Source organism: Coenobita brevimanus, chromosome 61 (assembly GCF_032717465.1).
Source record: "Coenobita brevimanus isolate Jiangsu-jjx chromosome 61, ASM3271746v2, whole genome shotgun sequence".
Taxonomy (NCBI): domain Eukaryota; kingdom Metazoa; phylum Arthropoda; class Malacostraca; order Decapoda; family Coenobitidae; genus Coenobita; species Coenobita brevimanus.
In genome coordinates this window covers 2,058,728-2,073,976 of record NC_137014.1, presented here as the reverse complement: position 1 = coordinate 2,073,976, position 15,249 = coordinate 2,058,728, and the positions used below count along the sequence as shown (strand labels likewise).

General features: G+C 40.5%; 1 protein-coding gene across 1 annotated transcript in view; it reads right to left on the bottom strand.

Moving 5' to 3' along the window:
• Positions 1–15,249, bottom strand: part of LOC145403598 (uncharacterized) — a 31,309-nt gene that overhangs the window by 15,125 nt on the left and 935 nt on the right. Inside the window, exons 2-5 of the mRNA XM_080275274.1 lie at positions 9,224–9,353; positions 6,248–6,351; positions 5,271–5,467; positions 577–771 (exon numbers count right to left, since the gene is read on the bottom strand). The gene's annotated coding sequence lies outside the window, so the exon portion shown is untranslated. The remainder of the gene's footprint in view (positions 1–576; positions 772–5,270; positions 5,468–6,247; positions 6,352–9,223; positions 9,354–15,249) is intronic.

Genomic DNA, 15,249 nt, shown 5'->3' with positions numbered 1-15,249 from the left:
GCAATGTGTCGCTCTAAGTGTGTGGTGAGCACATTATGATTAGATATATATGGAAGGAAGGGGAGAATAAAGTCACATGATGGTCACTTGACACAACCCCACAGAACCTTCATTATATCATACTCGATAGCTGAATATTCACATCCAAAAGGACTTTTACTTGACATAACTTCTTTGGATAATAGGGGTTTCCTATATGTGAATTACTTGTGCATAACTTATTACTTGACAAGGCTGTTATTACTTTTCAGTTACTCCAAGACAACCCATGACATCATTTACAGGAATTGTACCAATTCTTATAATGTGTTTCCCTATCCCATTCACTCCCACAATTCCCTGGCATGTGTTCCATCGCTCTACATGTTTGGTCCCAAAACCTTTTCTCTTCCATTTCTCTGTCATAACATACTGTACTATATATTCAGCACATTTAGCCATGACACAGACTATTACATTTAGGTCAGAGTACAATCATACTCCTCTTTTGTGGCATTACATTATTAAATACTGTATGTACAGTATATGAAATTTTAAGTGTTACACAACTTTATCCCCACAGGTAAATGTTTCAACCTGAATACATTGGATGAGGTCCTATGAGGGGGTACATCACTGATGGTCGCGTTGAGTATTGTGGAGTGTAAATTGCCTTTGCTGCCATGAAGTGGTCGTGCTGCCTTGCGTGCCTGTCCATCCCTCTTCCCACCAGTGGCATTTGAGCAATCTGACACCGTTGATTTACCCTCAATTCGGATTCCTGTTGCCAGTCTGAAGCGAAAGAGAAATTCTATGAGCTACTGTACTTACAAAAACATATCATCATCATCCTGCTTCTTTTTCCCACACACACAGGTAGAGCGAGGTAGGATCCAGGGGGGGGGGGGATCCAGCTATCTATTGCCCGATGCATTAATCCCGTATGGGGTGGCCACAAACAAATCTCCTCCATGTCATCCTGTGCCCTGCCATTTTGCTGTCCTCCCCCCTGCCCACACCCCTCCATTCTCATATACCTCTCCATCCCTCCACCTCATCCTCCCTCTCCCCCCTTCCACCTCACTCACATACATTTTCCTTGTTGGTCTCTCACCCTCCAACCTCTCCGCATGGCCAAACCACCTCTATGTATTTCTCCTAACGCTTTCTATTACATCCACATCAACACCACAACATTCCTTCACTTCTTCATTTATCAGTCTGTCTTTCCATGTAACTCCACATGCTCCGCTCAAAAACTCATTTCCACTGCTCTCACTCTCGACTTGTGTCCCTCCAACAAGGTCCAAGCTTCACTTCCATATGTTAGAGTTGGTACAATACCACAATACATTACTATCATGTAACAACTTTTTTACTTCCAAGCTCACTTTGCTATTTCTTATCACTGTTTTCAAAGAATCAGCAACCTTTCCCCTCTGCTGTACCCTTTCAAGCACTTCACCCTCCAAACTTCCGTCCTTACTCAATGCACTACCCACCCAAGTACTGTACTTAAATGCACTCATGTGTTCCATTTCATCATCCAACCAGCCTAAACCCATGTCAGTTCCCAGGCCTCCTCAGTCTTCATTATTCACTTTCTCTCAGTCATTTACCACATCTACCAACCTTCTTAGCCAACTCTGCATATTCCCAAACACACGATTGTATACTGTATCCTGTTCAATAACCTCATTATACACATTCTTTCCATATGACCATCATGCTCTCTTCAACACTTTTGTTAACAGACTTTCTCATTCCAAGTCTTTCATGAGTCACAACTGTATTTTTTATCCTAACCACTCTCTGCACTCCACACACAAATTTCAATAACTGATTCTCAGTTGCTGTTAGGAACAAATTTCCTAACTTCGGACAGCTCTTCCAAACTTTGGACATCTATGTATTTGCCCTTTAAACATGAGAATGGTTAATAGCACCTATCTCTAAACACACTGTCCAAACATTGGACACTTTAGAAGTTTTTAAAAAATGTAAAAGGTAGGTGGGGGCACTCACCATCCACTCACTCAATGTAGTGCTGCTCTTGGGTGTCTGCCCTGTCCTCTCCTCCATCCTTCTTTCCTTCCATCTTCTTCTATCTTTCTTTCCTTGTTTCTTTCCTCTTCCTTCTGCCTGTGGGTGACTCTACACTGAGTGACAAGCCAAATGGTTTCCTGTACATCAGGAAACCATTTACTACACTGGGTGGTAACCATATAACCAAATTTTGGCGCCTGGTGGTTTAGTGGGTAATTATTGTGCTCCAATAAGATTGAGCTGGTGAGAGTTTATATCCAAGGGATGGTTGGGGTTTACTGCTCACGTAATGCCACTCAGGGATGAGTGAGGTTGGTCACTCTCATCTTAAATGTCAGGACCAACTGCCTAGCCCTGGGCTCCTACGCTCCTCATGGGGCAACATAGGATTGGATGATGGATGGATGGATAAAAAAAAATACTGGGCATTCGTGGCCCAAGTTATACATATATAAAGAAAAATATCCAAAAATATCTTCTTTTTTGAGCTCATAAATTGAGATCACATTAAGATGCATCATATCACATTGTAGTGAGGTATTCTGGCCATAAATATAACTAAGAACTATTCAGAAACTTTTTCAGATGAAAAAATTATATAAAAATGCATTGCATATATTCCAAACTGTAAGGGGAACTGACCTCTTATTCCTAAACAAAACTTCACTTAATTATCAAGTAGCTACCTCACTGACTCAACAAATGCATACTGAAATAACAATGTTAAATACTTCTTACTGGTTCTAATGACACCCACACACCCACTTACACGCACACAAATCAACAGACACATGCACACACAGGCACGTTATGAAGGCACCATGGAACGTATTAACAAGCTACACACTTTGGTCTTATACAAACACACATACATACATACATACATACACACACACACACACACACACACACACCACACACACACACCACACACATGTGCACACACACACACACACACACACACACACACACACACACACACACACACAAACATCCCAAATAGGCCTGTGGTTGTAAACACACACACACACACACACACACACACACACACACTCCCCTAAGAGGCCTGTGCTTGTAAAACACACACACACACATGCACACAAACACCTACAGTCTGTATTTTTCCAGTAATTTGTCAGTCCGAATTTAGGAATTTATTCTGTAAAGAAATATTCATTAAAACAGTCATAGCAAGATTATGCATGTATATATTTTAAAATAGTTTACTGCCGAGTACTTACAACACTTTTCCACATATAATCGTACTAATCACAGTCTTACAATTGAAATTGTTTGTTCTGTGTGAGCAAAGTTTCGCAGGGTTAAAAAATGCCGATTCTTTTTCCATTTGATTCATAAATTTTTTTCACCCTCATATTCAAGCTAGTTTAATAGGACTTATACAAAATAATCTTTGAAGATTACCCTACCTACCCACATCATTATTTTTTGCATCGCACTCTCTTCCAATAAACTTGAATTATTACATTTCTTCACAAAATGTCCGAAGTTTAGGCACTGTCTGAAGTTATGGTGTTTTACGGTACATCTTTTCACAGAGTTGGAGAACTCCATGGATTTTACTGAGGTACCTTTTGGGGGTTGGGGGGTCTGCAAGCCCCCGAAATGGCCATGGAAAGATCCCAAGTGTCTGAGGCAACTTATTTTACCCTGTGAGGTTCAACTCCTACTTGCCCAGCCAACCATCCTACCCCACCCCTTCCTCAAACCATCCCACAGTTGTACCACTCTTCCCTTACCCTGAAGGAAGGTTTTGAATGCATGCAGAAGCATCTAAGTCTCCCCCTCCCTTCCCCCCAACCCACACACACACACAAAATTACTTCTTCATATTTTATGAACCAACTGTTCCTTGTACTTACAAAATGTTTTGCATTACACCAGTGCCTTAACATTCATGGGATCAACATCCATGAGTTCACTTGTCTGCAAAGTATCCTTAGATGTCCAAATATACTTGTATACAGTACACAGATCCCCCCCCCCCCCAGAAAGTGCACCAAGCAGTGGCACCAAATGCAGTACGGTACACATATCACATATCTAAATGGTGAGTACTTTCTCAGCCTTAACCTGGAATCATGTAAATGATGTGCAGAGAATACTCATACCAGCATATTGGTATGCATGTTCTCTACACAATACTGTAATGCAAGGGTACGTAAGTGTGTAGTCAATGCTGCTGCCAGTGGGTATAATGATCAGTGAAATTGTCAGGTGGTGGTAGGTGGGGACGTTCACCATCCACTCACTTGATGTAGTGCTGCTTTGGATGTCTGCCCTTTCCTCTCTTCCTTCCTTCCTATTCTGTCTTTTTTTCCTTCATTCTTTCCTCTTCCTTCTGCCTGTGGGTGACTTTACACTCCCTCTTCTGTCTTTCTTTCCTTCTTTCTTTCCTCTTCCTTCTGCCTATGGGTGACTACACAAAGTGACAAGCCAAATGGTTTCTTGTACACCAGAAAACCATTTACTATGCTGGGTGGTAACTATATAACCATTTAATGGCGCATTGTGGTTTAGCAGGTAATAAAGGCACTCCAACTGGACTGAGCCTGTGTAGGTTTATATCCAAGGGTTGGTTGGGGTTTACTGCTCACATAATGCCACTCAGGGATGAGTGAGGCTGGTCACTCTCATCTTAAATGTCAGGACCAACTTGCCTAGCCCCAGGTTGCTACGCTCCTCATGGGGCAACACAGGACTGGATGACGGATGGATGGATGGATACCACCCAGCGTAGCAAATGGTTTCCTGGTGTACAGGAAACCATTTGGCTTGTCACTCAATGCAGAGTCACCCGTAGACAGAAGGAAGAGGAAAGAATGAAGTAAAGAAAGAAAAAAGATGAAGAAAGGAAAGATGGAAGGAAGAGAAGAAAGGGCAGGTGCCTGAGAGCAGCGCTACATCGAATGAGTGGATGGTGAGTGCCCCCACCTACCACCAAACAGTAATACCAGTACTATTTTTTTTTTTTTTTTTTTTTTTTTTTTTTTTTTTAAGAAGCCAAATTTAAGGCTGAACATTATGTGGAAGGCCATCTGATACACATAAAGGGGATAGGACCAAGTGGCCTGTACTCAGTAACTCCTGTCTAGAATGTAACAACTACAAAAATAAGATAAGGAAAGCATACAAATTATTCATGATATTCAACACTCCTGAGAGTTTGAGGAACATATCCCTTGCGAATGTTGAGGTGCTGGTGACTTCTTTAGAATACATACCTCTGTGATTTTGCCTTTGGAGCAAATTTCTTCCCTGGCAGAAGAGAGTCTGAGGCCAAAGTAATATTGAGCCTAGATTTGCCACTGCCTGAGCCACTACTGTTGTTTCCCTCACTGCTGGTTTCTTTGGACACGGCTGCTGCAGCGGCCTTAAAACGGGACTGCACCACTCGACTTGTTGGGCGCCTTGCAGGGGGCTTACCAGTACTGCACAGGTTGAGAAAAAAGGTAGAAAGTAAACAACAGTTAGTGTGTCACTGGCAATTTCACACCTCCAAAAATAAAAACACAGTGCTATTGTAAGAAACACCAAAAGACAAATGAACAATGCAATCTCCATTTAACAACTACACAGATACCCTTTATACATACTGCAAGCTATCATGACCTTTGGCAATAACTTCATGTTAATTCTTTCCTGTTGTTTTACAAGTTAATGATCACTCTAAAATATCAGTTATACTTGTGCTTGGCACTGATCTGGATGATGTCTTTGATTACTGGGAGACATCTATAATGTTCACCACAAATACTGAAGGTTAATTAAAGTATAACTTTGTTACTTAAATGAGTTAGTGTGTTCATTTTATAATTTAAATCATAAAGATGGCCCAACCAGTATAAATCATAATACCAGTATTGTATTTTCAATGGTCCTTGACAGAATTAATCCAGGCTGGCCACTAAATACTGAGGTCTTCATTCAGTCACTCATAAGCCTGACCCTGGTGAACATAAAATACTGATTTTTGTGTCTACAGTCTGTATGGCATTTATCTGTGTCCCCTCTAAGAGGAAAGTCAGTATTTCCTAAAAGCCAGCTTCATGTTCAGATAAGCCTGGGGTAACCACATCAGTATCAGTCCAACAACCCTGGCCTTTTTACCTTCTGTTTATAAAACAATGGGAATATTAGAGTAATTCTTTTTCCAATATCCCCAACACTGAAAAAAAAATACATACAGTTCATAGGCCACTTACCCGACATTATTACTACTTGCAGAGCCTTTCTCTACACCGGCAACTGTAGACTTACTACTTGTGCTCTTATCAGATGTACTCAATGCAGATGCATTCTGATCTGGAAATAAACCAATGTTCAGTGTGGTATGCTAGTTTTATATTACATCATTTTCAAGTTTCATTACCATATACTTAACTTTACAAAACACAAAGCATGGAAATTAACAGTAATTAAAATAATGTGGCTTAGGAAAGATATTATTACACAAAGCACAAACATAATATGAAGCATCATTATCAATAGTATGAGCCAGTCGACTACAATATGAAAGTCTCTCCCATCTTTCTCCACTCTGACCTTTTGGCTGTTAGCCTATTCTATCCAATCTAAGTGGTCTCCACTATTCCATCTCCTATCTACTGTATTCTTCTTCCTCTCACTCCATCTCTGAGTTTCCACTCTATTACCTGGGTTCTCCATCCATCCATCATCCAATCCTATGTCACCCCATGAGCAGTGTAGGAACCCAGGGCTAGGCAAGGTGGTCCTGACATTTAAGATGTGACCAGCCTCACTCATCCCTGAGTGGCATTATGTGAGCAATAAACCCCAACCATCCCTTGGATATAATCCTACACTGGCTCAATCCAATTGGAGCACCTTCATTACTCACTAAACCACCAGGCTGTTGTATGAATGCTGTGAACTGCCCTCATCCATTTTTGCTTTCTGACTATAGCAACTGCATCCCCTACTTTCATCTGTTCCTCTTTCCAGGAAGCTCCTCTAGATACCACATTCTCCTATGACAACAAGTGAACCTCGGTGTGAAAGAGTAACACTTCTTCATCTGCCCCAAACTCTTGGCACAGTTGGTGGAAGTGTCATGTATCTGACGTCCTGGAATTGATGGTGTTTGCCATGTGCACATCATCATCTTATTCTGCACTACTCTTAACTCTGGTGGAAAAGTTTCAGATGCCAAAGCATAGCTATGAAGCATGCAATGAAGATGTTTTGTTTCGGGATTCCTCTCATTCACTCTTCCTTGAATCCCTGATTGATGGCCAAGCATTGCTGGTGCTCCGTCAGTTATGCACACACATATATTATTCCAAGAATGCCCTTCAGCCTTTAAAAATTTGAGACTTTGTGGAAAATGTCTTCACCTCTTGTTGTCAACTCCAGAGCATGGAAGAGCAAGAAATCCTCCTCGAAATCTCCACTACTGATGTATCATACAAACACCAGGAGTTTGGTACAAGCAGCCACATCAGTCGACCCAACAAGCTGGACTGCAAATTTGCCAAAAGATGCCCCTTGTATTTCCACAATTAGTTGTTGTTTGATTTCTTCAGACATATCTAATATCCACTGATAAACAGTATCACTCGAGAGGGGTACTGATGAGACCTTCTGCTCAGCATCACATCCAATAACCCCGTGGATTATATCTCTAAGGCAAGGGATGATTAACTTCTCTGCATTTTTTTTTTTCTCTTATGAAATTCTCAGTGATAGATGTAACCCAGATTCATTTTGGTGACTAGGCCTAAACACTCCACAACAATCAAAGCATGCTTGCTTCAGTCCCTCTTCCTTTTGCTTAATGAAGGCTGCATTCTTACTCTTCAGATGCAGATGAAGCTATTCATATGTCACTTGAGAAAGCTTGGTTTCATGCACTCCAGTGATCAAACACTGTGACATATAACACACTGTAGAAATTCACATCCATTTTTTGATAGCAGTGAATCCATACTGAATATAGCTTTCATCACACTGACATTTCTTTGATGATGAGGCCATAACAGTATATGGAATTGTAATAAAAAATATAATCAATGCCATACATAAAGTCACTGACACTGACACACATTAATAATATCGCCACCACCATAATATTACACAATAAAAGCACCATCAGGTGCTTATATTATCATCACCGTCATAAGCTCAAACAGTTGAAACACCTTCAGGCAACCATGTCAAAAGATCAACCAGTCAAAACATCACCAGACAGTCATATTATCAACACCATCATAAGATACACAGTACAAACAACTTCAGGCATTCATCACACAGCAAAATCAATTTCAGGTAGTCATAAAAACAAAAGATCAAGCAATACAAACACCATCAGGCAGTCATATTATCACCACCATTGTACGATCACACATTAGAAACTTCAGGCAGCCATATTACCACCAATGTCCAAAAAACAAACAGTCGAAAGCACTCAAGAGTGCATTACTCTGCCAACACCAATAATATTTAAGAATGTAGCCCCATATTTAACCACAGTCATAAACACAACTTTCCAAAACGCTATTACATTGATAAGTAACGATAATCATTACCATATCGTTAAAAAAATCACTAGCATATCTATCATCATATTATCAAAAACACCAACACACTATTAGGAATGTTATGAACATACTTCATTTAGGTAAACAAAAATATCTGAAGGCAAGTGGGGCAACAAGTACATGAATCAGCTGCGGTTAGCTGAGTGTAATTAGACATCCCCCCCTACTCCAATCCTCACTCAAGGCTGCTGTCTAAACATGAACCAACCTGATATATGCATCTATAATCTCTCTCTCTCTCTCAGATTTTAATACATTTTTGTTAGTCATCTAAGTTTTAAAGAACCCTCCTGCAAACCCCTGGGGGTTCACAAACCCCAGTTTGACAACCCCTGGTCTAAGGCCTCATGCTCAGCCACCATTCATTTCGTAAGAATACAATATCTGGTTCAAAAATGTAGATAGCCACTGCACACAAGAGATAGATTTTACATAATAATTACAAACATCAGTATAGGGAGCTAAATGCTATCTGAAAAGCTCTTTGACTAACCAAATGTTGAGTGCTACAGTACAGCCAAACTTACAGCAACATTTTTCAGAATATATATTTAGTTTGATGAACTAGCTAAGCCATCCAGCACAATAACATAGTGATGGCTAAGATGCAATCTAACCTGTGCTGGTGTGAGGCTGGCTCAGGTCCGTGGTTGATGAACTTAAGGTGCTTCCCTCATTACATCCTGACTGGCTAGGGCACTCAGACGACTCTTTGTTGATGCTCATTATGCCCACACTGCTGCTTACCTGAAAAGCAAATACTGTAAATCAAATACAGGCTGTATTTATTACAAGTATGGGATCTATCTATCTATTTATTGCCAGATGCCTCAATCCCATTCGGGGTGGCCACAAACAAATCGCCTCCACGTCACCCTGTCCCCTGCCATTTCACTGCCCTGCTCCCAACTCACACCCCCCTCTCTCATATACCTCTCCACCCCATCCCTCCATCTCATCCTCGGCCTCCCCCTCCCTCTTCCCCCCTCCACCTCACTCACATACACTCTCCTCGTCAGTCTTTCACCTTCCATCCTCTCCACATGGCCAAACCACCTCAGTGTATTCCTCCTAACGCATCCTATCACATCCACATCCACACCACAACACTCCTTTATATCCTCATATGTCAGCCTGTCTCTCCATGTGACTCCACAGGCTCCTCTTGAATAACTTCTCACTCTTGACTTGTGCTCTAAAATATGACAGCTTAAAAGAAGCAACTGGTACTGCTAATTGGGAGAAACTGGCATATCAACTTCACAGGTAGCAACAGAATTTTATTACCAGTACGCATGTTCTTATTTTGTACTGTAATTTACACTGGATCTCATAGAAAAAAGAGCTTACAGGCCTTTCTGTACTGCACTAAACTGAATTAGCATAAAATACTGCAATGGGGAACTGGTTAAATATGACTTACATTTTTAATACTGGCACTGAATGAATGAAGAGAAAAATGAAGTTGTTACACCGCCACAAATCTACTCTGACACGATGCTAATGACGAGGTGAAATGCAGCTAAACAGAATTCTTCTCCTAGGCCTTCCACGCCATCTTTCACCCTCAAACTAAATCATGTAAATTGTACCCTTTTACAACCTTACTCACATCCATTCTCTCTAATATGACCATGTCATCTAAGCACACTTTCTTTTGCCCTTAATGTCATAGATTTCCTTTTGTATCTTTTTCATCACCATCATCATCTAATCCTGTGTTGCCCCCAGGAGAAGTGTAGGAGCCTGGGGCTAGGCAAGTTGGTCCTGACATTTAAGATGAGTGACCAGCCTCTCATCCCTGAGTGGCATTACATGAGCAATATGACCCAACCATCCCTTGGATATAAACCTGCACCAGCTCAATCCGACTGGAGCGCCTTAATTACCCACTAAATCACCAGGCCCCATAATTTGGTTATATGGTTACCACCAAGTGTAGTAAATGGTTTCCTGATGTACAGGAAACCATTTGGCTTGTCACTCAGCGTAGAGTCACCCGTAGACAGAAGGAAGAGGAAAGAATGAAAGAAAGACAAAAGAGGAAGGAAGGAGGGAAGGAAGGAAGGATAACTCTATACTGTATTTGCTATCCTGGTCAATCTATCCACATAGCTACTGTATATACTTTAATCAACTACATGAAGTCCTACGTAGCAGTAATATTTGTGGCCCCAAATTCATCTGAATGTGAACCTAGCATACAGCACACTGAAGCTGCCCTTCTTCTGCGGATCACCATCCTCCTCTCGGGGGATGAGGAACATGTGTATAACCAGGCAACAGTCCACCTGGTTATACTGGTGACACCATGTGATGATGTCCCTCCCCCCTTGCACCAAATAAAGTCCTTGTTAAGATGTGACACAAATCATTTGAAATGGCTGGAATGACATAGGTCATCCTTGTTAGAAAACTTTCTTGTTCTCTACTACAGAATATTGATCATACACAGGCATTCACCACTATCCAATGATATTGTGTAAATCTCAACGGGTGAATTATTGATAACTGAGTACATTATGATATGGATTCAATGAGACTGTCTAGTGGCCATTGAAAGCTGCTCTTATGTAGCTTTACTCCCCTCCCATTGTACTGTACATATACAGTTATAATACAGTCAGTAAAGAACTACTGGTATACAACATAATATACTGTAGCCTACTTCAGAAATGGCCTCCATGAGACCTGTATGATGATGACTTGGTGTGGACTGTAGAAATGAAAGACAGATGAATGAACGATTTTAAGAAATGGAGAAACGGAGTGGGGCAAAAGGGTATGAGAGTAAATGCAGATAAAACAAAAGTGGTGCTTTCTAGGGCTGCTGGCTGTAATGTCAAAGCACAGGGAATGTGACCATGTTCAATCTGCCTCAAGGGTGTGGGAATTAACTTCAACTTGTGCAGTGTTTAAGTGGGTGCACAACTGATGTAGTGGTTTTGGAGGTAGACTGCGAAACTATGTTGATTTCTTGTGTGTTGTGTGTTGGGCAGAGCATATAGAGACTGTCAGGCATGAGGTGATTGATCTTGATTGAGAGTTTCTTGAGTGTGTTGAGGAGTCTTTATTTGTGGGATACGTTATGTGCTGCAGGTGAGACTGGAACCAGGAGTGGTTGGAGGAAGTTCGGTGAGCTGTTGCCTCTCCTAACACTGAGAGGGCTTTCCCTCCATACTAAGGGATCTTTACTTTTTTTTTTTTTGTAATGCGAGGAAAAAGGAACCAAAGGCTAGAAGCCCATACATTGTTTCCTCCAAGAAAAAATAACAGAGCCAAATTCAAGGTCCATTCATTTTGAGATGCCTGGACACACTGCATTTAAAAGACTGGAGAGCAAAGGCAGTAGGAAATACAAACAGAAGAAGACAGTTCCAGCTCTGACCTGTTGCATACATGAAGAACTTGGGGTAATGGACCGGGAGTAACGGTTAATTCTTGCATTTGAGAGTTGGACAAAAAAGGGATGAGAGTTGCTGCTAGATGAGTGCTACACACCTGCCACGGTGATGAAGGGATGCAAGCAGACAATTCGGAGTAGTGACCCCTGAAGTAGCAACAGAAAAGAGATAAAGATAAAACAGTGCAGCAAAATGATCCAAGTTGAAGGAAGCCAGGAAGAAGAGGAAGATTAATGAGATGAAAAGCCTTTGACTCCACCTTACTGAGAAGAGCTGCAGCCCTATGTGAGGAGCCTTCCCACACATGACAGTTGTACTCTACACAGGGGTGAATAAACCAGTGTATAAAGTCAATAACTGTGCAGGGGTAAAGATGTCACAGAGTTGGCTTAGTGCATCCAATCTCTTTCATGATAAATCCCAAGAAAATAAAAACCCATGTATGTTCAAAGATGATGCAGGATTGCATTGCATATTGTTAAAAATTAGAGGATATTCCTGAAGTAGATTTTGATGGGTTGAATGATGCAAGAACTGAGTTTCTGATGCATTAAAAACAACAAGATTGTTTTTACCCCAGTCAGAGATATGAGTCAAGTCAGACATTAATTGTGCCATAGCCTCATCCCTTGTTTGTTGAAGTAACTGCTGAGATGGATGCTGCAGTAATCAGATGGAAACGTGAAGGGTGGAGTCATTAGCGCTTGAGTGGATAGGGTTTGATGTGCAGTATAGCTTAGGTCATTGTGGAATACAGGAGAAATGATGATACAGCAGAGCCCTGAGGAAAGTCACTCTTGATAGCCACAGATGAACTGTGGCTGTCTACAACAGCAGCTACACAACAACCAGAAAGGAAGCTAGAGATGAAGACACAGACAGAAGGAATTAATCCAAAAAAGGACAGTTTGGAAACTGAAGATTTAACCCAGACTTGATCAAAAGCCTTTGAGATGTCAAATGCAATGACAATGCTTTTGCCAAAGTCTGTCCTCTTCATCTTTCCTATCACTTTTTAGTAAAGTATTCTTCTTTCCTTTTCCGGTGGCTTTACAGAGAGTGACAAGCCAAATGGTTTCCTGTAAGCAAGTTGATTATTTATAACACTTGGTAGTAACCATATCACCAACCCATACATTGGCAAGTGGACTGGTTGAGGGTCAGTGCCCTCCCTGAAAAACAACACAAAAGAGGAATATTCCCCCGAGCTAGACCTTGAGAGATCATATAGCCCTGCCAGGGTGATGGGAGAGCACTACCCCTCCCACCAAGGCAGCTACCCGGGCGGGGCATGAACTCTCGACCTTGTAGTCTTGCATCAAGCACTCCACCACTAAGCTACCCTGTTCAACGAAAATAACACAGAAACAAACAGCCACCCCTTATGGGATAATGGCATGTGGCAATAGACAGAGAAACAGACATTACTTTCAATGTAAATTAGGTGTAACTCAGGAAATTCACCCGTATAATGTTAACAGTTCTAGAGTAAGATACAAATGCACTTTCTGGAATTTTTTTTCAAGAACTTGTATTTAAGAGAAACAGGGTAAAAGGGATTACAACTTACACAGAAAAGTTGGGTTGCCAGTGGAAAAAATTAAGAGCCAGAGTAAGCCTCTATAACTTCAATCTTTCCTCTGGAGTTTTCTGCAAGCCCGTATCACTAAGTGAGAGCAGTCTTTCTTGTCAGTATGATATATTAGGCAACCTGGTTCGAGTTGTTCCTGTTTGTTTGTAAACAGTCCAGAACACCACATTCCCGCCTCCGTCTCAACTCTCAAGTCCAGCACAGGGTTGCCATACCCAAAATTATAGATACCGCTAAACATGTTATAAAAATTGCTTGAATAAAAGGAGATATAATCTGGAATATCGCTACAGTTTTGCAGATAGTACCTGAACAGTATTAGATTTACTGTAGCTAACACTCTATAGGATCTCTAATGGAGATGAGTATCTCTAGAACTATTTAAAAAAAAAAAAAAAAAAAACTCATTCCAATTAATCTGCCAAGGCATGTATGGCAACACTGTTCCCCCTGAGTTTCTGATTGGCTGGAGGTATTTGTTCGATTTCGTTCTTGCTTAAACTGATACTGTCTTTATGATCAGATGTGATACTGAGTTTGTCGACAGTACCATCGTCAAAAGTAATAAGAAATCCGTTATATACTTAATAACTATGAAATTTTTCATAGGATGATGGAGATATGAGTCAACAAAGTTGTATAATAGTCCAAGTCAGGGTCAGCATTCGAACAATTCCTTTATGTCTCCCACTCTCCATAATATAACAGAAAATTAAGGGTACCTGCTTAATCTAAGCATTGGTATAACACATTAAAATTGTAAGATCAGTCTGCACCCTTAAATCGTGCCACAACTCTGAATAATTAAACATTCTAATGAAAACACGAGTTCTGGGGGAAGGGAGGTTTGAAAAAATCGTGAAAATCAAAGTAGGTTAAAGGAAAACTATTTCATTATATCTCCTCTATTATCACAGTATGAACGGATCTTAAAATATAAATGTGTTATACCAATGCTTAGATTAAGCAGGTTTCCTTAATTTTCTGATATATTATGAAGTATGGGAGACAAAAGAATTGTTCGAATGCTGACCTTGACTTGGACTGTTATAATATTTTGTTGACTCAAAGCTCTATCTTCCTAAGAAAATTTCATCGTTGTTAAGTATATAACGGACTTCTTATTGCTTTTGACGATTGTACTGTCGACAAACTCAGTATTACATCTGATAATAAAGAAAGTATCGGTTTAAGCAACAACGAAATCGAACAAACACCTCCAGCCAATCAGAATCTCGTTGGGAACAGTGTTACCATACATGCCTGGCAGATTAATTGGTATAAGGTATAAATGCATTAATTTAGCAACACTACTCAAGTTTATTCAGTGTATGACATTTTGGCTTAATGGCCAACGTTATGGCCGATAGCCATTAAATCGGAAGAAAAAAAAAAAAAAAAAAAAACACTACTCAAGTAGCTGTTGAGTGGCCGTTTTCGTTTGACTCAAGTTCGGAGCTATAATATTATCTGTATGATGTATTTATCATTTGCATATTCAGATATTCTTCTTTAATTAAATAACAGTCTAGTAAAGGATTTAGTTGGAAATAAAAGTCATCATTTTATTTTGAAAGAACTTACCAGAATTGTTTTGCTTGCTGACAATATCAGTGCTCCCACTTTTAGGGAATTATCCCCAAATTTG